The sequence below is a fragment of the Triticum aestivum genome, chromosome 2D, assembly GCF_018294505.1.
Source record: "Triticum aestivum cultivar Chinese Spring chromosome 2D, IWGSC CS RefSeq v2.1, whole genome shotgun sequence".
Lineage (NCBI taxonomy): Eukaryota > Viridiplantae > Streptophyta > Magnoliopsida > Poales > Poaceae > Triticum > Triticum aestivum.
In genome coordinates, this window is record NC_057799.1 from 328,199,709 (window position 1) to 328,225,628 (window position 25,920).

The window sequence follows — 25,920 nt, forward strand, 5'->3', positions numbered from 1 at the left end:
GTCGACTCCCACTTCTTCAATGCATAACCTTCCATTCACTTCTCATGTTTCAAACATGACATTAGTTGTTGAAAGTTTTACCTGGTGCCATATCAAATAAGTATGACCCGTGAAATCTTATGGGTTCAATGAGAATAGTGAAGGCGTTGGTTCAACCCATCGGGGCATATTAGGAATATATGCCACAAGCTTCAAGAATAATTATCACCAGCTCAAAAGCAGAGCATGGTTGACAAAGCAGAGGATACAATTTACCAAAGGCATTATGTATCAGGGAAGAACTCACAAGGTGATTAAATATGAGGGCACTGTCGGATAATAATCTAACAAAGGATTTGGTGGTCCACAAGGGATCAGATGTGAGCATCGGTACTCAACTAGAGGAAGAAAGAATGCAAGGGGATCAGATTATAGAAACAAATGACTAACTCAAAGCTCAAATGCAAAGGAATTATGATTTCCAAATCAAGGGATCAGAAGAAAACGCTCTGATTAAGGATGGATAAGTTGAATAGCCTTAGGGGTACAATCGATGGCAATTTGATTGGTCGATGCCAGCTCATGTTTAAAATGACGTTTGAGCCAGAAGGAAGAATTCTAGGATCTGATTGAGGATTGTGAGCATTCGCAATATTTTGAATCAACAGACTCAAAATGATAATGACAAGGAATGACAATAAGATTACGAGACTTATGGGATTAACCATAATGCAAGCAAGCAAGAATTTCAAGAGCAATAGGCTGCTCAGGATTTTCAAAAGTTCAAATACTTTTTCAAAGACTTTTGTGAATTACTTGAATCAACTGGGGATGAGCGGATACTCGATAAGTGCGAGAAATTATTCGTAGGGGTATTCAGGTGGCAAAGAATTGCAAGGCAGTAGGCACAAAGTATTCTCGGGGTATCTTGTAATAACAATATCGACTGGGAATAAAAGTAAGCACGACAGGTGTAAGTATTTATCCATAGGGATATTTCGGTGGTAGAGAATTGCAAAAGCAATGGGCACAAGGTCTCGAGAGAATATCGAAGAGTATCTTCGAAATCTTCTGGTGCAGCCGGCGATCATCTGGACTGAAGGGGCTCTTCGGGTGAAAGTGATAACGAGATCCTAATGTTAGATTTAGCAAAATTCATTTAACCTGAATAGGAGAGAGTTCAGAGTCCCAGAGTAAAGGTCGAGGAGTAAAAGATCCTAGTACCACCCAATGGCGACGTGGGCCCGTAAGACACACAGCCATGTTAGTAAAAAGTTTTGCAATGTCTAGACTCGACTTCGGCCAAGGAGTGTGGAAGGGGGATTCCTACAGGCAGTCGGCTCTGATACCAACTTGTGACGCCCCCGATTCAATCGTACACTAATCATACACGCGAACGTGTATGATCAAGATCAGGGACTCACAGGAAGATATCACACACAACTCTAAAAATAAAATAAGTCATACAAGCATCATAATACAAGCCAGGGGCCTCGAGGGCTCGAATACAATTGCTCGATCATAGACGAGTCAGCGAAGCAACAATATCTGAGTACAGACATAAGTTAAACAAGTTTGCCTTAAGAAGGCTAGCACAAACTGGGATACAGATCGAAAGAGGCGCAGGCCTCGTGCCTGGGATCCTCCTAAACTACTCCTGGTCGTCGTCAGCGGCCTGCACGTAGTAGTAGGCACCTCCAGTGTAGTAGGAGTCGTCATCGATGGTGGCGTCAAGCTCCTGGGCTCCAGCATCTGGTTGCGACAACTAGGTAGAATGGAAAGGGGGAAAAGAGGGAGAAAAGCAACCGTGAGTACTCATCCAAAGTACTCGCAAGCAAGGAGCTACACTACATATGCATGGGTATATGTGTAAAGGGCCATATCGGTGGACTGAACTGCAGAATGCCAGAATAAGAGGGGGATAGCTAATCCTGTCGAAGACTACGCTTCAGGCCACCCCCACTTTGCAGCATGTAGAAGGGAATAGATGGTAAGTTCACCAAGTAGCATCGCATAGCATAATCCTACCCGGCGATCCCCTCCTCGTCGCCCTGTTAGAGAGCGATCACCGGGTTATATCTGGCACTTGGAAGGGTGTGTTTTATTAAGTATCCGGTTCTAGTTGTCATAAGGTCAAGGTACAACTCCGGGTCGTCCTTTTACCGAGGGACATGGCTATTCGAATAAATAAACTTCCCTGCAGGGGTGCACCACATAACCCAACACGCTCGATCCCATTTGGCCGGACACACTTTCCTGGGTCATGCCCGGCCGCGGAAAATCAACACGTCGCAGCCCTACCTAGGCACAACAGAGAGGTCAGCACGCTGGTCTAAATCCGATGCGCGCAGGGGTCTGGGCCCATCGCCCATTGCACACCTGCACGTTGCGTACGCGGCCGAGAGCAGACCTAGCCCCCTTAATACAAGCGCGAGCTTACGGTCCAATGCGGCGCACGCCGCTCAGTCGCTGATGTCACGAAGGCTTCGGCTGATACCACGACGTCGAGTGCCCATAACTTCCCACGTAGTTGGTTAGTGCGTATAGACCAAATGGCCAGACTCAGATCAAATACCAAGAACTCGTTAAGCGTGTTATTTTTAAGTATCCGCAGACGCCGACCAGGGCCAGGCCCACCTCTCTCCTAGGTGGTCTCAACTTGCCCTATCGCTCCGCCACAAAGTAACAGTCGGGGGCCGTCAGGAACCCAGTCCCACCTCTACCGGGATGGAGCCACCTGTCCTTTCAGCCCCCTCATCAGAATCACTTGCGGGTACTCAACGAGCTGACCCGACTTTAGTCACCACATGTGTCATGTTTATAAAGTATATAGTATATACCCATGATCACCTCCCTAGTGATCATGGCCCGATAGTATAGCATGGCAGACGGACAAGAGTGTAGGGCCACTGATGGAACACTAGCATCCTATTCTAAGCATTAGGATAGCAGGTAAAGGTATCAACAATTATAGCAACAATGACAGGCTATGCAGCAGAACAGGATTAACTGAAAGGAGTAACATGCTACACTACTCTAATGCAAGCAGTAGAGAGAAGGAATAGGCGATATCTAGTGATCAAGGGGGGGGGCTTGCCTGGTTGCTCTGGCAAGGAGGGGTCGTCAACACCGTAGTCGTACTCAGTTGCATCAACGCCGGTCTCGGGGTCTACCGGAGAGGAAGAGGGGGGAAGAAACAGTAAATACGGAGCAAACAAGCATCACAAAATATAACAAGGCAATATGCGGTGCTAGGGGTGACCTAACGTGGTAGTAGGTGATACCGACGAAGGGGGGAAACATCCGGGAAAGTATCCCCGGTGTTTTGCGTTTTCGGACAGATGAATCGGAGGGGGAAATTTGCGTGTTTGCTATGCTAGGGATGTGTGGCGGATGAACGGGCTACGTATTCAGATTCATCTCGTCGTTTTGAGCAACTTCCATGTATAAAACTTTTTCATCCGAGTTACGGTTTATTTTCTATGATTTATCAAAGTTTTAGGCATTTTTTAAATTTATTTAATTACTTAAACTGAACATTATCCAGAACAGTGAAAGGTGATGATAGCATGACATCACCATGACGTCAGCAGGTCAAACCCAGCTGACCAGAGTCAAACCTGGACTGTGGGTCCAGCGGGACCCACCTGTCATCCTCTGTTTAGGTTAATTAGGGTTTAGCTAATCCAATTACTGTTTAAGTAAACTAACTAATTAATTAACTTAATTATTTCACTAATTAATTAATTTTATTAATTCATTTTTATTTTCCTTTTCATTTTCTTTTAAAACGTTCTGTGGGCTGGGCCCCACATGTCATTGGCCCTAGGGGCCTTGGCGGGTTTGATCGCTAGCGGGCGTGGGCGCCAGCCCACCCGATAGGGCGCTGCGGCCAGCGGTGAAGGGGGCCGGCGCGAGGCCCAGCGCCGGCGACCGTGGCCGGAGCGAGGCGGCGCGGCCAGGCCAGCCGGAGCAAAGGGAGGCGCGGCGGCGTGCGCGCGTGCCGCGCGGGTGCAGGGGGGTTGTGGGCGGTGCGGTGGCGCGGAGCAGGACGTGCCCGGGGCGGCGATGCGCGCGGGGGCGAGGCACAGGTCGCGGGAGGGCAGGGGCGACCACGGTGAGGCATGCGAGCGGGGAGACGCGGGGAACGGTGGCCAGCGGCGGGGTCCGAACTCGGCGGAGGTCGATCCGCAATAGCACGCACGGGGGAGGCAAGGCGAAGGGGAGGCTCACATCGCAACGTGTAGGGGCCCCAGGGGAGCCGGAGGGACCCTGCCGGCGAGGTCCGGCGGCCGGACGGGCCGGCAGGTGCGAGGGCGAAGTAGAGGTGCGGGTTGAGGGAGGCCGTCATGCGGAGGAAGAGGAGCCACGGGGACGGAGCCGACGAGGAAGGCGCGGGAGGAAGGGAGCTGCGAGGAGGAGGCCGGGGAGGCGGCCCTCGGCGCCGGTGAGCGGCGGCCGTCCTCGGGCACGGGCGCGCCGAGAGGAGGGGAACGAATAGGGGCGCCCCTCCTCCGTGCGTCAGCGTGTGTATGTGTGTGTGTCGTGGGTGACGGCGCGGGGAGGGAGCGAGGGAGAGTGGGGGATCGTGCGGGAGAGAGTGGGGGTGTCGGTTAGGGTTTCCCCCGAGTGGGGGGATATGGAGGAGGGTGTGGGCGCCGGCTGGGCCGGTGGGCTAGCCTGGCTGCCAGCTGGGCCGGATGGCCCAGTGGGGGGAGGGTTCTTTTCTTTTGTTTTATGTTTTGTTTGTTCTTTTTATTTATTTGCTTTGTACTGTTTTAGTTTAATTTCCTATTAATTTTAGTTTTAGTAAAATATACACGTAGCATCTAAATTAACATTTCAACTTAGTCCATAGTCACAAAAAGACTAGTCCTCAAATAAATTAGTTTGACATTTTATTAATTACAAACGGTATTTAAATAATTGTTTTTACCGAAGTTTTATTCATCTTATAGTATTAAAACATTTTATAAAGGTGTGGTTTCTCCTCCATAATTAGCTATGCAATATTTGGTTCACTCCGAACGTTATAGTTTTAATATTTGAAAACGTTTATTGCTTGCTTGATTTTGAATTTGAATTTGGATCGGTTTCGAACTAACGCGAGATTAGCAACAGTAATCGAAGTGACATGGCATCATTAGCAGAGAATTACTATAGCTTAATTATCCGGGCGTCACAGTCCATCCAGTAAATGAGCCGCGCCTCCACGCCTCCCTCTTTTTATGGGGAAGGCGCGAGCCACCTCTTTACCACGATGTGACGCATGCATGCGGACACCGTCCCACGCATGCCGCCCACGTCACACACGATCCCCCACGTCGCGCGTTCAACGCAGGTCGTGGGGAAGCGCGGCAGACGGAAAATTACTGCGGTAGAATCCGCCCATCCTGCCCGCGCACCGTTTTGGGCCTGGCCCAAAAACGTGTCGCGCTTATGTGTGGCCCAAGCCCGGGGGCTCCTGTTGGTGTACAAAAGTAGGGGCACACCTTTGTCCACCTTTACTTGTGCACGGGCAGTCGTAGCCGCGTGCCACGGCCACACAAAGCAAGGCAGAGGAGGGAAGCCGGGGAGAAGCCGGAGCACAAGATGGCCAAGGCAATGCCAAGGCCAAAGATACCAAAGAGCGAGAGGGCGAGGTGGACCCCCCGGCAAGATCCTTGCCGGAGCAATCCCCGTGGCCCCGGTGAGAACCTTGCCGGGCAACTTGCCCAAACACCAACAGAGCGAGGCGCCCTTGAGCCCACGGGTTCCAACCCAACCAACTGCGATTGGACCAGGGCTCGGGAGGTACCTCTGTGGTGGCATGCAGATCTTTGTCAAGACCATAGAGATATAAGATCAGATGAGAACCACAAGACAGCGACCCTCGGCGGGATCCTTGCCGAGGAGATCCACAAGACCCCCGGCAAGCGCCTTGCCGGGGACGACTACAACGCCACGGCAAGACCCTTGCTCTCCCCGCAAGGCCCTTGCCGAGGGCGTCAGTGGGGCAACAGCCAGGCCCGCGTCGACCAAGACTCCGTCGCCATCCTCAAGCAGCTGCTAGCTCAACCAGCTAGGCAGGCACCTGCGTGGCGACGGGCGGCCTCTACGCCAACTCAGCAAGCACCTGCGTGGTGGCATGCAGATCTTCGTGAAGGTCCTACCACCGCGCCACCTCAGCTGCCTGCCTGCCTACATGGCGCTGCATGCACCGCTGGCCTGGGCGCGTGTCGAAGCAGGGCGAGGCGGCAGCGGACGGGACGGGCCTCATTCCCGTCCCCAATAAAGCTAAGGGACACCTAAGCTGCGCATTAAATGCGTCTTGTCCTGTAATACGGGAGATAAGCTCATAGTACTGTAGGCCTTTCCACCTCATGTGTGCCATTGTGGCAGCCCCTTTCGACTATAAAAGGAGGCCCATGGCGTACTGGAAGAGGATTCGGCTCTTTGGGACTGCACGACCACCATAGCTAGTTCAAGAGCTCAAGAACGCTCAATACATCCACCAAAGCAGGACTAGGGTTTTACGCATCCTCGCGGCCCGAACCTGGGTAAACGATCCTTGTGCTGACTGTTAATCCTGCTCTTCTCAGAACCCCGCACCCCGGCAAGCGTAGTAGGGATTCTTGTGATCCCATAGGTGTCGTTTCCCACCGACAACGCCGGTGCGGAAACCGACTCCACAGATGAAGACACAGCCGCCCCGACGAAGGAGGGCCGGCGCCGCAATAGGAAGCGCAAGGGCAAGACCGTTCTTGCCGTCGAGGGATCCGAGGATACCGGCGCTGCCAAGAAGGCCAAGGCAGATGACCCCAGCAAGGAAATTGCCGGGTGCGCCGCTTGCCGGGCCTTGGCAGCTGCCGACAAGCCAAGAGGCTCCGACAAGCAGTACTGCAAGATCCACCGCACAAAGGGACACGACTTCCAGAACTGTCGGCAAGTTGAGTTGCTCGCTGAGAAGCAAAAGCTGAATATGAGAGGCGGGACAAGGAGAAGGGTCAGGATGGTGCCGAGGGATCCGGCAAGAAGCCTCGCGGCCAAGGAGGTCGCCGCGGCAAGGATAACCAGCAAGAGAGGCCCGCTCGGGGCCGCGACAAGAAGCAAGAAGACGATGATCGTGACGAGGACGACGAGTCCGGCGAGCATGAGTTCCAGAAAGCTACAGAGGCCATGTGCGTTGACGGTGGCGCCTCGCTGCACACCTCTCAGCGCCAGCTCAAGAAGTGGGCGCGTGAGATCACAGCAGCAGAACCATCGTTCGATGCTCAAAGGCCACTGAAGTGGTCCAGCACGCCTATCATTTTTGACACCGAGGACCACCCTGATCGCACAACTGCGGTCGGGTGTTTGCCGCTGTTGGTTTCACCAACAATACGCAACCTCAAGGTGACAAAAATGCTGGTTGATGGCGGGGCCGGTCTGAACTTGATCTCGCCCGTTGTGATCAAAAGGCTGCAGATTCCTGATGGAGACCTCGAAGAGACGGGCACGTTTCAAGGGGTCAACCCGGGAAGAAGTCTGCCAAAGGGTAAGGTCACGCTGCCCGTGACATTTGGAGGCGAGCTGAACTATAGGACGGAGAGGGTTGTCTTTGATGTCGCCGAGATCCCCTTGCCCTACAACGGGATCCTCGGCCGCCCAGCACTAGCCAAGTTCATGGCGGCGTCACATTACGCCTACAACACACTAAAGATACCTGGGCCAATGACCATCATCACTGTCCCCTCCGACAAGAAGGATGCGCTGATCTGCGCTGACCTACTCTACCAGGAGGCAGTTGCAGCGACTGCCTCCAAGGCACTTGCTCCTGCCGCCGAAGCCCCGGGAGGGAAGAAGACCGGCAAGACCTCTCGCACCCACTCCGGCAAGCGCACCTCTTCGGAGTGTTGTGCTCCCGTCAAGGACGTGCTAGAGAGCTCCACTGGCAAGAGCAAGAAATCTAGAGCTGCACCACCAGAGACCAAGAAGGTGTCTGTCAAGGAGGATGGCACGGGAGGGGCTTTCACCATAAGCTCCACCCTCGACAACAAATAGGAAGGCGCGCTCGTCACTTTCCTGCGGGTGAATGTCAATGTGTTTGCGTGGCAAGCATCCGACATCCCCGGCGTTCCCAGGGAGGTGATTGAGCACCATATTGCTGTCTGTCCTCATGCGCAACCCGTCAAGAAGAAGGTCAGGAAGCAAGCTCTAGAATGCAAGAGTTCATCACAGAGGAAATCAGGAAGTTGGAAGCGGCAGGCTTGGTGAGAGGGGTACTCCATCCAACGTGGTTGGCCAATCCGGTGGTGGTGCGCAAGGCAAATGGGAAGTGGAGGATGTGTATTGATTACACAGACATCAATAAGGCTTGTCCAAAGGACCCTTTCCCGTTACCGCGCATCGACCAGATTGTTGACTCCACGGCCGGATGTGACTTGTTATCATTCCTCGACGCTTACTCGGGATACCACCAGATCTTCATGACAAAAGAAGATGAAGAGAAGACAGCGTTCATCACCCCATGTGGTACGTATTATTTCATACGAATGCCTTTCGGGTTGAAGAGCGTTGGCTCGACGTTTGCGAGAGCAGTCCAAATTGGTTTTGAGCCTCAGCTGCATAGAAATATGGAAGCTTATATGGATGACATAGTGGTCAAAACCAAGGTCAGGGCAACACTCGTACAAGATTTAGAAGAGACTTTTGCAAATTTGCGCAAGATCAACCTCAAGCTGAACCCTGAGAAGTGTGTCTTCAGCGTTCCGTCCAACAAACTTCTCGGGTTCTTTGTGTCATGGTGTGGGATTGAGGCGAATCCAAACAAGATCAAGGCCATTGAGCAGATTGAGGCACCTAGGCGGATCAAGGATGTACGTTGGCTCGCTGGCTGCGTTGCCGCCGTGAGCAGATTCATCTCCAAGTCTGTTGAACGTGCCCTTCCCTTTGTCAAAATCTTGAAAAAGGTGGGCCCAATGGAATGGACCCCAGAGGCCGAGGCAGCCCTGCAGGATTTAAAGAAGTACCTCTCCTCTACGCCAATACTGGTTGCGCCTAAACCACAAGAACCGTTGCTGCTATATCTAGCGGCAATGAACCAAGTGGTCAGCGCCGCGCTAGTGGCACCGAGGGAGGTCAACAAAGAGGCAGTGACAATGGCAGGGCTGGTGGATGGCAAACCAGAGCTCCCCCCGGGAGGGCCTGGTGCCGGTAAGGCAAGGCCCCCGGCAGAGTCTGACGCTGGCGAAGCAGAAGCAAGGCAACCAAATGAAATAGTGCAGAAGAAGAAGATGATGCAGCACCCGGTTTACTTTGTCAGCTCCCTCTTGCAGGGGGCTAGGTCAAGGTACTCCGGTGTGCAGAAATTGCTCTTCGGCCTCCTTATGGCCTCGAGGAAGCTGCGTCATTACTTCCAAGCACAAGAAATCACCGTCGTCACCCGCTTCCCGTTGCAAAGGATATTGCATAACCCAGACGCAACCGGGAGGATTGTGGAATGGGCTTTGGAACTGTCGAGCTTTGGTTTGAATTTTGAAAGCACTTCGACAATTCAGAGTAGGGTCTTGGCGGAGTTCATTGTGGAATGGACCTCAACGCCCGATGAAGAGATTCAGGAGACCGCTCTCCCCGGCAAGGAAACAAGTTGCAACTGAATTATGTACTTTGACGGGGCTTTCTCGCTGCAAGGCGCCGGTGTTGGTGTGCTGCTCGTCGCACCCACCGGAGAGCACCTCAAGTATGTAGTCAAGATGCACTTTCCCAGGGAGATGTCAACAAACAACACTGCTGAATACGAGGGGTTGCTTGCCGGTCTCAGGATCGCGGCAGACCTCGGAATCAAGAAGATCATCGGCAGGGGTGATTCACAGCTTGTCGTCAAGCAAGTTAACAAAGATTATCAAAGCCCATTGATGGAGGCCTACGTAGATGAAGTGAGGAAGCTGGAAGAGCGTTTTGACGGTATACAAGCGGAGCATGTTCCCCGAGTGGAGAACGGCATCGCCGACTACTTGTCGAAACGCGCTGCCTTCAAGTTGCCTGTGGAACCAGGTACTTTTGTGCTTCGATTAACTCAACCATCCGTTGAACCATCGACAGGGCAGGACAAGCGGAGGAAATCAGGCCCCGGCAAGTACTTTCCCACCAAGCTCCCAGGAGTCGCTGGCAAAGATGTTGCCGTGGACACTGAGCCTGCCATGGGGCAACAGACTCCGGCAGGGCGTCAAGCCCTGGCCGTAGAAACAGCCGCTCCCATGGCAGAGGAAACGCCTTTAGCCCTTGTCATCGAGCCTCAGGCTCCGGCATGGGCACAACATACCGTCTGATTCCTCCAAACAGGGGAACTTCCTGAGGAGCAGGAAGAGGCAGAGAAAGTAGCCCGTCGATCTGCCATGTATCAGTTCGTCGACGATGTTCTGTATAGAAAAAGGCCGAACGGTGTGAAATTGAAGTGCATTCCCTGGGAGGAAGGACTGGAGCTGTTGTCAGAGATCCACGGATGCATATGTGGCTCCCACATAGGGTCAAGGGCCCTTGCCGGCAAGGTTTCTTCTGGCCCACTGCCCTCCAGGATGCAACGGCCTTAGTAACCAAGTGTGAAGCGTGCCAGTTCCATTCAAAGAAGCTTCATCAACCAGCTCAAGCTCTCCAGACAATCCCTCTTTCCTGGCCATTCTCGGTCTGGGGGCTCGACATACTAGGCCCCTTTCCCCGTGTTGTCGGGGGCTTTGAGTACTTGTACATCGCAATCGACAAGTTCACAAAGTGGCCAGAGGTGGAGGCAGTGAGAAAGGTGACAACACAGTCAGCCGTCAAATTCTTCAAGAGACTAGTCTGCCATTTTTGGTGTGCCAAATAGAGTCATCACCGACAATGGCACGCAGTTCACGAGCCACACCTTCGTGCAATACATCCAGGACCTCGGCAGCAAGGTCTGTTTTGCTTCTGTTGCACACCCACGAAGCAACGGCCAGGCTGAGAGGGCGAATGCTGAAGTATTGCGAGGCCTCCGGACAAGAACTTTTGACAGGCTACACAAGTGCTGGCGGCGCTGGATTGATGAATTGCCAGCGGCTCTTTGGTCAATCAGAACGACACCAAATCGAGCCACCGGCCAGACACCTTTCTCCCTCGTTGACGGGGTAGAAGCAGTTCTCCCCACGGAACTCATGTACGGGTCACCTCGAGTGCTCGCTTATGATGAGCTTGAGCAAGAGCACTTGCGGCAAGATGACACAATGCTCCTTGAGGAAGATCGTCTTCGGGCGGCTGTGCGAGCAGCATGCTACCAGCAAGCCTTGCGCCGCTACCATAGCTGCAAGGTTCATGCCCGAAGCTTTGAGGAAGGCGACCTTGTTCTTCGGCACGTTCAGTCGGCCAATAATTCCAACAAGTTGACGCCAAAGTGGGAAGGCCCTTATCGGGTAATACGAGTCACCAGGCCCGGCGCAATCTGCCTGGAGACCGAAGATGGTATTCCAGTGAGCAACTCCTGGAACATCGAACATCTTCGCAAGTTTTACCCATAAGGCGCGGTTGCCGGGGTCCCCGGCAAACCACCTTTTGTGCAAGCCTTGCCGGCAAGGCATGTAACCCTTTGTACAAAGCCAGGCGCAGACCTTGAGCATAAATAAATGAAGCGCTGGCGCCCTAAGTTTTAGCATGCATGCTAGGTTGAGTCTCTCTCTGTGTTAGGGTTGATAGTGCTTGGCGGCGACTAACCCTTAGCATAGAGGTCGAGTATGCATCTCTCTGTTCCTTCCCGTCCTTTTTGGTTCGCAGGGTGCGTGGACATTTCTGCTGAGCTATTTTGGAAGAAAGAGAACAGGCCGATGCCGACTCCGACAAGCCAAGGTTGCCGGGGGCTGCAGGTCTAAGGATCCGATCACGGCAAGCCAAGATTGCCAGGGGCTGCGACATCAGATAAGTCTTTTCCCCCCACTCTGTGCCTCCGTATGAAACTTGAATGTACGAGACTTCGCTCGCTCTCATACCATCTTGCTCCCTCTGTCCCGTGTCTTAAAACCTCACTTTGGGCCGGAACTTGGTTGTAGTGCGATGGGAAGGGGATGAGCGAAGGGCCTAATCCTACTCAGCCCCTGCCTCCGCCAAGGGCGTGAGTGTAGCCGAGCTATAGAGCAGGAAGACGGCAAGGCATGTTGCCGGGTATAGTGTTTATGTTAAGATAACGAGGACTCGTTCCTTGGTGTGGCCCTCGCCCACGCGCGAACAAAACCCGGCAAACACCCTTCTCCTCATTAATACGTTGCTAACAAGTACAATTCATATGGAATGCATACATGAGCAAGGGGGTTACGAGATTTAAATCTTACAAAGGCCCGTAGGCTTAAAAACTAAAAAGAGATAAGATGCTCGTAATCCCTTTCTTGTCCCTCTCCTTAGGAAACGGAACAAGATGGCGGAAGGGCAAAAGGAGTGCCTAGGCGAGGTACGAGCAGCAGAAGACGCCAAAAGAACATATCGGCGATTGTCCGGAAGGAGGCCGGTGATGACGGTGCCGGAGGAAGAGCCGAAAGACGAGGCAGCGGCCCGGCAATACGCGACGAAGGCATCGAGGCCATCGTACTCCGACTTGACGGCCCGCCACCCGCCTTCCTTGTCTTCCCCGTCCCTCCAACGCCAGCCGCCCAAGGCGACGACCCCGAGAAGTTCAAGGAGCTGGCGATGCAGATGATGGTGCTGCCGGCGTCGCCCAGGAACGGTGTGCCCGATGCCTAGTCGGACCCTTCATCCTCCTGCCCGCTACCCTCGTCGTCGATGTCGCTATCCTCCTTGTCACTCTCGCCCGAAGAGGAGCTCGCCATCAGTCGAGCTCTCCGCACAGCGCCCTAGCCTGTGTCCCGAGCGCCCGAAGACCTTGACGGAGAGCAAATCGCTCTCCGCTAGCTTGAAGCAGAGGACGTGCCCATCCATCAAGCAATGGGCGCGTGCAAAGGTTTTCCAGCCCCGGCGAAGGAGCATCACTTGAGGGGCGGGGAACCCTGTGTTCATCCACATGTCGCCATGGCAACACCCCTTCATGTGAAGCCTCAGCCGCGGTGGCTGGTCGATCTCCAGCACCCTCGCGAACGCCCGGGGAAGACGAAAGCGGCGGCGCAGCGGCCCATGCAGCTGCAGGATAAACTCGAGCGCCGAGTCCCCGACATGACCACTCGGTGATGCAGGAGGAGTTGGCAGGGGAGATGGCGACGGAGACGGAGACGACGCAGGCATCCCCCTTCCACGCCCACCTCTGCCTCGACCGCCTCTGCCTCGACCGCCTCGCCGATCGTGGCCCCGCCTCGAGCATGGCCTTCACCCTAGGCATCTAGCTCTTCCTTGACCGCCGCAGCTCTCTGGCGGGAGGAGGACCTGGTCACCTCTGCAGAAGAACGGCCGTGGCCACGCCCTCTCGCCATGACCGTGGGTGGGGATGGAGACAAAGGGGAGACGCAAGGAGATGCTCTTCCTCCTACCCCTGAGTTCCCTTTTTATAGTTGGGAAGGGGTGGCCGAAAGATGATCTCTACGCCCCTGAAGAGCCCGCTCGAATCCGACTCATTAAAGTGGCAGCGTACATGGGTATCGAAGGCACATGAGTATCGGCCCCCGCGCGCCTTCCCATATTCCATGCGTCTGTCACCTATCCCGCGCCGTGCATGCGGCTTACGTGGCGTGAGGAGCAGGCGTAGTGGGAAACGTGGAACGACGGTTCCAAGGCGGAGAGAGTAAATGAGCGGCAGCTCTGCTATTTCGAGGGAACACGCAAGCCGCCTCTTTACTGTTCACCACGGATGACGCAAGCATGCTGCGGTCATTCCGCGCACGATCCCCACGTCACGCATTCAACACGGGTCATGGGGAAGCGCGACGGACGAGGGAATTACCACAGTAAAACTCCGCCCACATGCCCGCGCATAGTTCTGGGCCCGGCCCAACAACGCGTTGCGCTTATGTGTGGCCTAGGCCCGGGGGCTCCTGTCGGTGTACAAAAGTAGGGGCTCCCCTTTTTACCCCTCTACTTGTGCACGGGCAGTCAGAGGCTCAGAGCCGCACCTGCGGCCACACTTAGCAGGGCGGAGGAGGGAAGCAAAACCACAAGACAACCAGAGCAATGCCAAGACAGAAACACAAAGAGCAAGAGGGCGAGGTGGACTCCCCCGGCAAGACCCTTGCCGGGGCAGCCTCTGCAGCCCCAGCAAGACCCTTGCCGGGGCAACTTGCCCAACGCCAGCAGAGCACGCCACCCTTGAGCCCAAGGGTTCCAACACCATCAACCACATTGGAACCAAGGCTAAGGAGGCACCTCCATGGTGGCATGCAGATCTTTGTGAAGATCATAAGCACACAAGATTAGATGAGGACTAGAAGACAATGATCCTCGGCAAGATCCTTGCCGAGGAAATCCACGAGACCCCCGGCAAGATCCTTGCCGGGGACGACCGCGATGCCACGGCAAGACCCTTGCCGAGGACACCTGCGGGGCCACAGCCAGGCCCACGTCTGCCAAGACTCCACCGCCGTTCCCATACAGCTGCCAGCCCAACCAGCTAGGCAAGCACCTACATGGCGACGTGCGGCCTCCACGCCAACTCAGCAAGCACCTACGTGGTGGCATGCAGATCTTCGTGAAGACTCTGCCACCGCACCAGCCCAGCAGCCAGCCAACGTGGCGCTACAATGCCTCATCAGCTCGGACACGCGTCGGAGCCAGGCGAGGCGGCGACAGCTGGGACGAGCTTCCTTGCCGTCCCCGATAAAGCAAGAAGGGCACGTCGGCAGCGCATTAAATGCGTTTGTCCAACGGTACCAGAGGATAGACTTAACCACTGTATACCTTTCCACCTCCTGTGTGCCATTGTGGCGACCCCTTTTGTCTATAAAAGGAGGCCCAAGGCATACTGGAGAGGATTTCGGATCTTTTGGACTACGCACGCACCACAGCTAGTTCGAGAGCTCAAGAACACTCAAATATACACCAAAGCAGGACTAGGGTATTACGCATCCTTACGGCCCGAACCTGGGTAAACGATCTTTGTGCTGACTCTTAGACCCGCTCTTTGCATAACCTCGCGCCCGCCAACCGCAGAAGGGGTCCTAGTGATTCCATAGGTGTCATTTCCACGGACACCGAATAAACCAACTAGCATCAACTACAAGGAGTAATCAACACTACTAGCAACCCACAGGTACCAATCCGAGGTTTTGGGACCAAGATCGAATACAAGAGATGAACTAGGGTTTGAGAGGAGATGGTGCTGGTGAAGATGTTGATAGAGATTGACCCTCCCTCAATGAGAGGATCAATGGTGATGACGATGGCGATGATTTCCCCCTCCTGAAAGGAAATTTCCCTGGCAGAACAGCTCCGCCAGAGCCCTAGATTGGTTCAGCCCAGGTTCCGCCTCGAGACGGCGGCGCTTCGTCCCCAAAGCTTCTTCTTGATTTTTTCTAGGGTAAAAGACACCATATAGCCAAAGATGGGCACCGGAGGCCTGCCAGGGGGCCCACAAGGTCGGGGGCGTGCCAGGGGGTAGGGCGCGCCCTCCACCCTTGTGGCTGGCTGGTGGCCCCCCTCTGGTTCTTTCTTCGCCCAATATTTTTTATATATTCCAAAAACAAGCTCTGTGAAGTTTCAGCACTTTTGGAGTTGTGCAGAATAGGTCTCTAATATTTGCTCCTTTTCCAGTCCAAAATTCCAGCTGCAGGCATTCTCCCTCTTCATGTAAACCTTGTAAAATAAGAGATATTAGGCATAAGTATTGTGATATAATGTGTAATAACAGCCCATAATGCAATAAATATCAATATAAAATCATGATGCAAAATGGACGTATCAATCTTCCACCGAATAAACCAACTAGCATCAACTAAAAGGAGTAATCAACACTACTAGCAACCCATAGGTACCAATCTGAGGTTTTGGGACCAAGATCGAATACAAGAGATGAACTAGGGGTTGAGAGGAGATGGTGCTGGTGAAGATGTTGATGGAGATTGACCCCCTCTCGATGAGAGGATCGTTGGTGATGACGATGGCTTCGATTTCCCCCTCCCGGAGGGAAGTTTCCCTGGCAGAACAGCTCCGCCGGAGCCCTAGATTGGTTCCACCTCGAGACGGCAGCGCTTCTCCTGAAAGCTTCCTTCTAATTTTTTCCATGTCAAAACACACCATATAGCCAAAGATGGGCACCGGTGGCCTGCCAGGGGGCCCACAAGGTCGGGGGGCGCCCTCCACCCTTGTGGCTGGCTGGTGGCCCCCCTCTGGTACTTTCTTCGCCCAATGTTTGTATATATTCCAAAAACATGCTCCGTGAAGTTTCAGGACTTTTGAAGTTGTGTAGAATAGGTCTCTAATATTTGCTCCTTTCCAGTCCAGAATCCCAGCTGCCGACATTCTCCTCTTCATGTAAACCTTATAAAATAAGAGAGAAAAGGCATAAGTATTGTGATATAATGTGTAATAACAGCCCATAATGCAATAAATATCAATATAAAAGCATGATGCAAAACGGACGTATCAACGGTCGGTGAGCTGTCGAAGAAGAATAATAGAGTAAGTTGTCATGAAGTTATCATCGACATAGAGTAATAGGTAGGCGGTAGCATCGCCCTGGCGATAGATGAACAACGAAGGATCAAAGCGAGTGGAGTGGAAGCTGAGATGATGAAGAAATGTTGTGATGTGCTGGTACCAGGCGCGTGGAGCCTGTTTGAGCCCGTATAACGAGCGTGAAAGCATGCATACATGCTCCGGTTAAGTGTCGTCGATGAACCCTGTGGGCTATTGGCAGTCCACCTGCTCCTCGAGATGACCGTGGAGGAAAGCGCTGGAGACGTCCATCTGGTGCATCGGGCAGGCGCGGGACACCGCGAGCTAAAGAACGGTATGAAACGTCCCGGCTTTGACAGTCAGGGCAAATGTATCCGTGAAGTCAATGCCAGCGCTCTGACGGAAGCCACGAACCACCCAATGCCTTTTGTAGCGATCGAGTGTACCATCGGGGCAAAGCTTGTACTTGAAGACCCACTTCCCGATAATGATGTTGGTGTGACGGGGACGTGGGACAAGCTCCCAAGTGTGATTGCGCTGCAGAGCATCAAACTCCGCCTACATTGCTGCAAACCACAGTGGGTCACGAAGGGAGGCACGAGCGGAGGCCGGAAGTGGTGACGGAGGCGCGGTAGAAGCCGTGCAAGCGCACTCGTCCATGGAGTACCACAGGCTCGGCCGACGGAAGCCCGTGCGCGCACGGGTGACAGGGCTGGTGGGCTGCATGGCCGCGGCTGCCTCTTGAGATGGCAGCGGACCGGGCAGCGAGAGCGGCGAGGAGGCCGGGACCCCGACAAAGACGATGAGGAGCCTGGCAAGGTCGGTGAAGACACCAGCAAGGCCGACGAGGAGCCCGGCATGGCCGGGCCCAGCGAATGCGCGATGGGCGGCATCGAAGCTGAGGCCATGGGGACTAGGGGCACAACACGCCCCCGTACAACACCACGGCGAGAGGGGTCGGTCAAGAGAGGACCGACCGTCGGCGAGGGAGCCACCACCTGTTCCTGTGCAAAAGGAAAACACCGTTCGTTGAAATAAACATGTCGGGAGGTGATGACACGGTGTAGAATCGAGAAGATAAGATAGAGCAGCGGAAAAGGTTCTTGTATTGAAGATCAAAGAGAGAGAATAAGCCATCTAGCTACTAGCTATGGACCCGTAGGTCTGTGGTGAACTACTCACGCATCATCGGAAGGCGGCAAGGATGATGTTGAAGCCCTCCGTGATCGGTTCCCCCTCCGGCAGAGTACCGGAAAAGGCCTCCAATTGGGATCGCGGAAGAACAAAAGCTTGCAGCGGCAGAAAAAGTGTTTCGGTATATTGAGAATATTTGGAAATTTCTAGAGGCGGAATTAGGCCAGGAGTTGCCACGAGGGGCCCACAAGCTCAGGAGGAGCCCCTGGTGAGCCTTTCGCTCCCTCGTGACTCTTCTGGTCTTCTCCCGAACCATCCTAGGTCCCTTTTGGTCCATGAAAAATCATCGTAAAGTTTCATCGCGTTGGACTCCGTTTGATATTGATTTACTAAAAAGCCAAAAACAAGCAAAAATCAGCAACTGGCAGTGGGCACTAGGGTAATAGGTTAGTGATACGTCTCCAACGTATCTATAATTTTTTATTGTTCCATGCTGTTATATCAATCTTGGATGTCTTATAATCATTTTATAGTCATTTTATATCATTTTTGGTACTAACCTATTGACATAGTGCCAAGTGCCAGCTGCTGTTTTTTCCATGTTTTTTACATCGCAGAAAATCAATATCAGACGGAGTCCAAATGCCACGAAACTCCACAGAGAATTTTTATGGGTCAGAAGGAACACAACGGGCCCTAGTTGCATCTGGGGGGAGTCCCGAGGAGGGGACAACCCACCAGGGCGCGCCAGGAGGCCCAGGCGCGCCCTGGTGGGTAGTGCCTACCTCGGGTGCCCCCGGACCGCCTCTTTGCTCTATAAATACCCCAATATTCCAGAAACCCTAAAGGCATCGACGAAATATTCATCCAGCCACCGCAGAGTCCAGAACCACCAGATCCAATCTAGACACCATCTCAGATGGGGTTCACCACCTTCATTGGTGCCTCTCCGATGATGCATGAGTAGTTCTTTGTAGACCTTCAGGTCCGTAGTTAGTAGCTAGATGGCTTTGTCTCTCTCGCTGAATTCTCAATACCATGGTCTCTTGGATATCCATATGATGTAACTCTTTTTGCGGTGTGTTTGTTGGGATCTGATGAATTTCGAGTTTATGATCAGTTATATCTTTTTATACCCATGAAAGTTATTTGAGTTTCTTTGATCTCTTATATGCATGATCTCTTATAGCCTCGTATTTCTTCTCCGATATTTGGGTTTTGTTTGGCCAACTTGACCTATTTATCTTGCAATGGGAAGAGGTCCCGGTAGTGGGTTCGATCTTACGGTGCTTGATCCCAGTGAAAGAAAGGGAAACGACACGTATGTATCGTTGCTACTAAGGATAAAACGATGGGGTCTATCTCTACATAGATAGATCTTGTCTACATCATGTCATCGTTCTTATTGCATTACTCCGTTTCTCCATGAACTTAATACACTAGATGCATGCTGGATAGCGGTCGATGTGTGGAGTAATAGTAGCAGATGCAGGCAGGAGTCTGTCTACTAATATTGGACGTGATGCCTATGTAATGATCATTGCCTGGATATCGTCATAATTATTTGAAGTTCTATCAATTGCCCAACAGTAATTTGTTTACCCACTGTTTGCTATTTTTCTCGAGAGAAGCCACTAGTCAAACCTACGGCCCCCGGGTGTTCTTTCTCATTTATTTACTTTGTGATCTATTTTATTTGCACTTTTTATTCAGATCTACTAAACCAAAAATACAAAAATACTTTGCTGCACTTTATTTTATTTGGCGTTCGATCTATCAATCTATTGCAATTTTCTCCCGTGCACGCACCGTTTCTGGCGCCGTTACCCGAAAGGGATTGACAACCCCTTTAACACGTCGGGTTGCGAGGTGTTGTCATTTGTGTGCAGGGGCTGTTTAGTTGTGTTGCTTGGTTCTCCTGCTGGTTCGATAACCTTGGTTTCATATATGAGGGAAATACCTACCGCCGCTGTGCTGCATCATCCCTTCCTCTTTGGGGAAATACCGACGTAGCTTCAAGCGACATCAAAAGGAATTTCTGGCGCCGTTGTCGGGAGGATCTTCAACATATACCAGGTTCCTAATCAAAAATCTCATCTCCTCGCAATTTACATTATTTGCCATTTGCCTCTCGTTTTCCTCTCCCCCACTTCACAAAAATTTGCCGTTTTATTCGCCTTTTTCTCGTCAGATCTCATGTTTGTTTGTGTTTCCATGTGCCTTCTATTTGCATGCATCTTCGCTTGCTAAAAATCTATTTATATGGATCCCCATCCACTTGCTAATATTTTCAAAAGATCCAATTATGATGAACCTATTGCTAGTGAATTGAGTTCACTAGATTATCTTTATGAAGCTTTGCTTGAGATTCGTGAATCTGAAAAGTGTGATGAAGAAATATATAAAGTGATTCATGATAGCTCCTTGAATGAAAAACATGATTGCAATGATTTTACTATAAATTATATTAATGTCAATTGTGTTAGTGATATGCAAACCCCAAGCTTGGGGATGCTTGTTTTGCTATGTCCACTACTTAATTCAACGATCATGATTGGGGTGATAATAATTCTTATGATCTTGAAAATTTATTTAAACCTCACGGTGAATATGCTTGCGGTAATATTAAAAGTGGATTTGGAAGAGTGTCAACTTTAGCTAAAAATAATCCCATAAATTTGGAGAGTTTTTTCAATCTTATGAAATTTTTGATAAAAGTGGGTTCGGAGAGGTCATGACTTTATTTGATAATAATTCCACTATATTGGAAGAGTGTCAACTTTGCATGCATGTGGATCATGAAGAGAAAATTTTCTATGATAGCTATATTGTTGAATTTTATTATGATATTACATGTAATTATTATGAGAGAGGAAAATATGGTTGTAGAAATTTTCATGTTACTAGATTACATCTCGTTATGTTGAGATTGTCTATGTTTTATTTCTCTCCTATGCATATGCTAGATATTTCTTGTCTTGATAATTTGTTTTCCTATGAAATTCCTATGCATAGGAAGTATCTTAGACTTAAATGTGTTTGTCACATGTTTTATGATGCTCTCTTTGTGTTTCAATTCTTATCTTTCATGTGAGCATCATTGAAATCGCAAAGCCTATCTTAATGGCTATAAAGAAAGAGCTTGTTGGGAGGCAACCCAACGAATAAAATTTATTTTTGCTTTTTGCTTTCTGTTCTTGTGTGTTTACACAATTATGCTACTGTTATGATTGTGTTTTTTGTGTTTTAAGTAAAGCCTTTAGGATCTTCTTGGGTGATAGTTGTTTGATCTTGCTGAAAAAGACAGAAACTTTGCGCTCACGAAAATAAATTTCATGAATCACAGAAAAGTGATTTTGCCCTAATTATTTTTGTAGAACATTAATATACAAATTACCCTGGTCTTCCTAATTTGGTAGAAGTTCTGGAGTTCCAGAAGTATTCGCGAAAGTCAGATTGCTACAGACTGTTCTGTTTTGACAGATTCTGTTTTGTTTGTATTGTGTGCTTATTTTGATGGCTCTATGGTTTTCTTTGATGAGTTTATGCCATAGAAAAGTTGGAATATGATATGTCTCCAACGTATCTATAATTTATGAAGTATTCATGCTATTATATTATCTGTTTTGGATGTTTATGGGCTTTACTAAACACTTTTATATTATTTTTGGGACTAACCTATTAACCGGAGGCCCAGCCCAAATTGTCGTGTTCTTGCCTATTTCAGTGTTTCAAAGAAAAGGAATATCAAACGAAGTCCAAACGGAATGAAACCTTCGGGAGAGTTATTTTTGGAACGGAAGCAATCCAGGAGACTTGGAGTAGACGTCAGGGAAGCTTCGAGGAAGCCACGAGGCAGGGAGGCGCGCCCTACCCCCCTGGGCGCGCCCCCCACCCTCGTGGGCCCCTCGTGGCTCCCCTGACCAACTTCTTTTGCCTATATATATCCATATACCCTAAAAACATTGGGGAGCACAATAGATCGGGAGTTCCGCCGCCGCAAGCCTCTGTAGCCACCAAAAACCAATCGGGACCCTGTTTCGGCACCCTGCCGGAGGGGGGATCCCTCACCGGTGGCCATCTTCATCATCCCGGCGCTCTCCATGACAAGGAGGGAGTAGTTCACCCTCGGGGCTGAGGGTATGTACCAGTAGCTATGTGTTTGATCTCTCTCTCTCTCTCTCTCTCTCTCGTGTTCGTGAGGTGGTACGATCTTGATGTATCGCGAGCTTTGCTATTATAGTTGGATCTTATGATGTTTCTCCCCCTCTACTCTTTTGTAATGGATTGATTTTTCCCTTTGAAGTTACCTTATCAGATTGAGTCTTTAAGGATTTGAGAACACTTGATGTATGTCTTGCATGTGCTTATCTATGGTGACAATGGGATATTCACGTGATCTACTTGATGTATGTTTTGGTGATCAACTTGCGGGTTCAGTGACCTTGTGAACTTATGCATAGGGGTTGGCACACGTTTTCGTCTTGACTCTCCGGTAGAAACTTTGGGGCACTCTTTGAAGTTCTTTGTGTTGGTTGAATAGATGAATCCGATATTGTGTGATGCATATCGTATAATCATACCCACGTATACTTGAGGTGACATTGGAGTATCTAGGTGACATTAGGGTTTTGGTTGATTTGTGTCTTAAGGTGTTATTCTAGTACGAACTCTATGATAGATCGAACGGAAAGAATAGCTTCGTGTTAATTTACTACGGACTCTTGAATAGATCGATCAGAAAGAATAACTTTGAGGTGGTTTCGTACCGTACAATCATCTCTTCGTTTGTTCTCCGCTATTAGTGACTTTGGAGTGACTCTTTGTTGCATGTTGAGGGATAGTTATATGATCCAATTATGTTATTATTGTTGAGAGAACTTGCACTAGTGAAAGTATGAACCCTAGGCCTTGTTTCCTAGCATTGCAATACCGTTTACGCTCACTTTTATCGCTTGCTACCTTGTTGTTTTTATATTTTCAGATTACAAATACTCATATCTATCATCCATATTGCACTTGTATCACCATCTCTTCGCCGAAATAGTGCACCTATACAATTTACCATTGTATTGGGTGTGTTGGGGACACAAGAGACTCTTTGTTATTTGGTTGCAGGGTTGCTTGAGAGAGACCATCTTCATCCTACGCCTCCCACGGATTGATAAACCTTAGGTCATCCACTTGAGGGAAATTTGCTACTGTCCTACAAACCTCTGCACTTGGAGGCCCAACAACGTCTACAAGAAGAAGGTTGCATAGTAGACATCAAGCTGTTTTCTGGCGTTGTTGCCGGGGAGGTGAGTGCTTGAAGGTATATCTTTAGATCTTGCAATCGAATCTTTTAGTTTCTTATTTTATCACTAGTTTAGTTTATAAAACAAAACTACAAAAAAATGGAATTGAGGGTGCCTCATATGCTTCATCTTTTTAATATCTTTCATGAAAATAAGGATTCCGATAATTGTGCTCAGGTGCTAGAAGAAGAATGCATTAGAATGTTTGGCACTAAAAATATGAATGATGAGCATGATTGCAATGTTTTTAGTATGAATTCGTTGAATATCCATGATGCTAATGATATGCAAAGCCACAAGCTTGGGGATGCTATGTTTGATGAAGATGATATGTTTAGTCCCCCAAGTTTTGATGAGAAAATTTATTACGTTCAAAGCATGCCTCCTATTTATGATGATTACTGTGATGAAACGTATGTTATAAAGAATAAAGATAACCATGAAACTTGTCATCACGATTTTAATTTTCAATTGGTTTATGCTTCACATGATAGTTATTTTGTCGAGTTTGCTCCCACTACTATTCCGAAAGAGAATAATTTTTCTTATGTGGGGAGTAATAAAATGTCTATGCTTGTAGATCATGAAAAGAATGCTTTATGTGGTAGTTATATTGTTGAATTCATTCATGATGCTACTGAAAATTATTATGAGGGAGGAACATATGCTTGTAGGAATTGCAATAATACCAAGTTTCCTCTTTATGTGCTTAAAGTTTTGAAGTTATGCCTGTTTTGCCTTCCTATACTAGTTGATTATTGTTCCCATAAATTGTTTGCTCACAAAATCCCTATTCATAGGAAGTGGGTTAGACTTAAATGTGCTTGCCTTGTGTTTCGTGATGCTCTCTTTATGTTTCAATTCTTATCTTTTATACGAGCATCATTGAAATCATCATGCCTAGCTAGAAAGGCATTAAAGAAAAGCGCTTGTTGGGAGACAACCCAATATTTACCCCTACTGTTTTTGTGTGTTCACATGATTAAGCTACTTTAGTAATCATGTTTTATAGCTTTTGTTTCAATAAAGTGCCAAGTAAAACCTATAGAATCTTCTTGGATGATAGTTATTTGATCTTGCTGAAAAAGACAGAAACTTTCTGCTCACGAAAACAATTGTTAAAAATCACCAAAAAGTGATAAAATACTGATTCCAATTGAAGTAGATGAATAATCAAATTATCTAGGCCTTCCTATTTTTGCAGAATTTTTGGAGTTCCAGAAGTATACGTTTTATACAGATTACTACAAACTGTTCTGTTTTTGACAGATTCTGTTTTCTATGTGTTGTTTGCTTATTTTGATGAATCTATGAGTAGTATCGGAGGGTATGAACCATAGATAAGTTGGAATACAGTATATATTACACCAATATGAATTTAGAATGAGTTCACAACAGTACCTAAATGGTGATTTATTTTCTTATAACGGAGCTTACGAGTTTTCTGTTGAGTTTTGTGTTGTGAAGTTTTCAAGTTTTGGGTAAAGATTCGATGGACTATGGAATAAGGAGTGGAAAGAGCCTAAGCTTGAGGATTCCCAAGGCACCCCAAGGCAATATTCAAGGACAACCAAGAGCCTAAGCTTGGGGATGCCCCGGAAGGCATCCCCTCTTTCGTCTTCGTTCATCGGTAACTTTACTTAGAGCTATATTTTTATTCACCACATGATATGTGTTTTGCTTGGAGCGTCAATTTCTTTTGTTAGGATTTGCTTGCTGTTATTTAGAACAATGTTTTGCATCTTTTATTTCAATAAAAGTGGCATTGATAGCCTTTACTATGCCTATTTTACAAGTCTACATGTTGCTGTTTGAAAACAGAAAGTTTACCGCTGTTGCAAAAATTCCCTAGAAAAGTCAGAATGTGATAAAATGTTGAAACCTTTTGCATAATAAGATCTTATAAATTTACTACAGTGGGATTTTTTTTCATAATTTTTGGAGCTAGGGAAGTATGGATCTTGCTGCATTCTTTACAGACTGTCCTGTTTAGTCAGATTGCTGTTATGTTTGCATTGTTTGCATATGTTTGCTTGTTTAATGATTCTATTTGAGGATAGGACTATTAAATATGCAGAGGCATTTAGTATGCAATGTTGAATAATAATTTTAGTGATTTTCTACAGTAGAGTATGATAAGGTTTTTGCATTGGTTTATACTAACTTATCTCACGAGTCCTTGTTGAGTTTTGTGTGGATGAAGCTTTTGAGATTCAGGGAGACCGTGATATGAGAGGAATTAAGGAGACACAAAATATCAAGATTGGGGATGACCAAGGCATCCCAAGATAATATTTCAAGAAGTCTCAAGCGTCTAAGCTTGGGGATGCCCCGGTTGGCATCCCACCTTTCTTCTTCGACAACTATCGGTTGGTATCGGTTGATCCTAAGTTTTTGCTTCTTCACATGATGTTTGCTATTCTTAGAATGTCATTTTTTTTGCTTGCTGTTTGAATAAAATATCAAGATCTGAAATTCTTAAATGAGAGAGAGTCTTCACATAGCTACATAATTATTTAACTACTCATTGATCTTCACTTATATCTTATTGGAGTAGTTTGTCATTTACTCGTATGCTTCACTTATATCCTATGAGTAAATAGTCGAATGATTTGAATGTAATAAATCTGAAATTATATATGTTTCATATGCTTATCCCATGGGGAGTAATGACTTCACATATAAGAAGTAGAGGTGGTAAATTTTTTGAAGGTTAGCAAACTTTGTATTGGTCACTTGAACAATTCATGAAAGAATATTGAAGGAAGAGAGATTTCACATATAAATATACTATCTTGGACATCTTCTATGATTGTGAGCCCCATTAATTATTTTCAAACCTGAGCAAATTAGTTGAAGTTGGACAAGGAAGACAACATAATGAGTTATGCTTGGGTATATTTGTATAGAAGTTATATTGTTATGGATCCTCTAACATGTGGTGCTTTCTATTTAGAATCCTTTGCTAGCCAAAATAGCTGTACTAAGCGGGAAT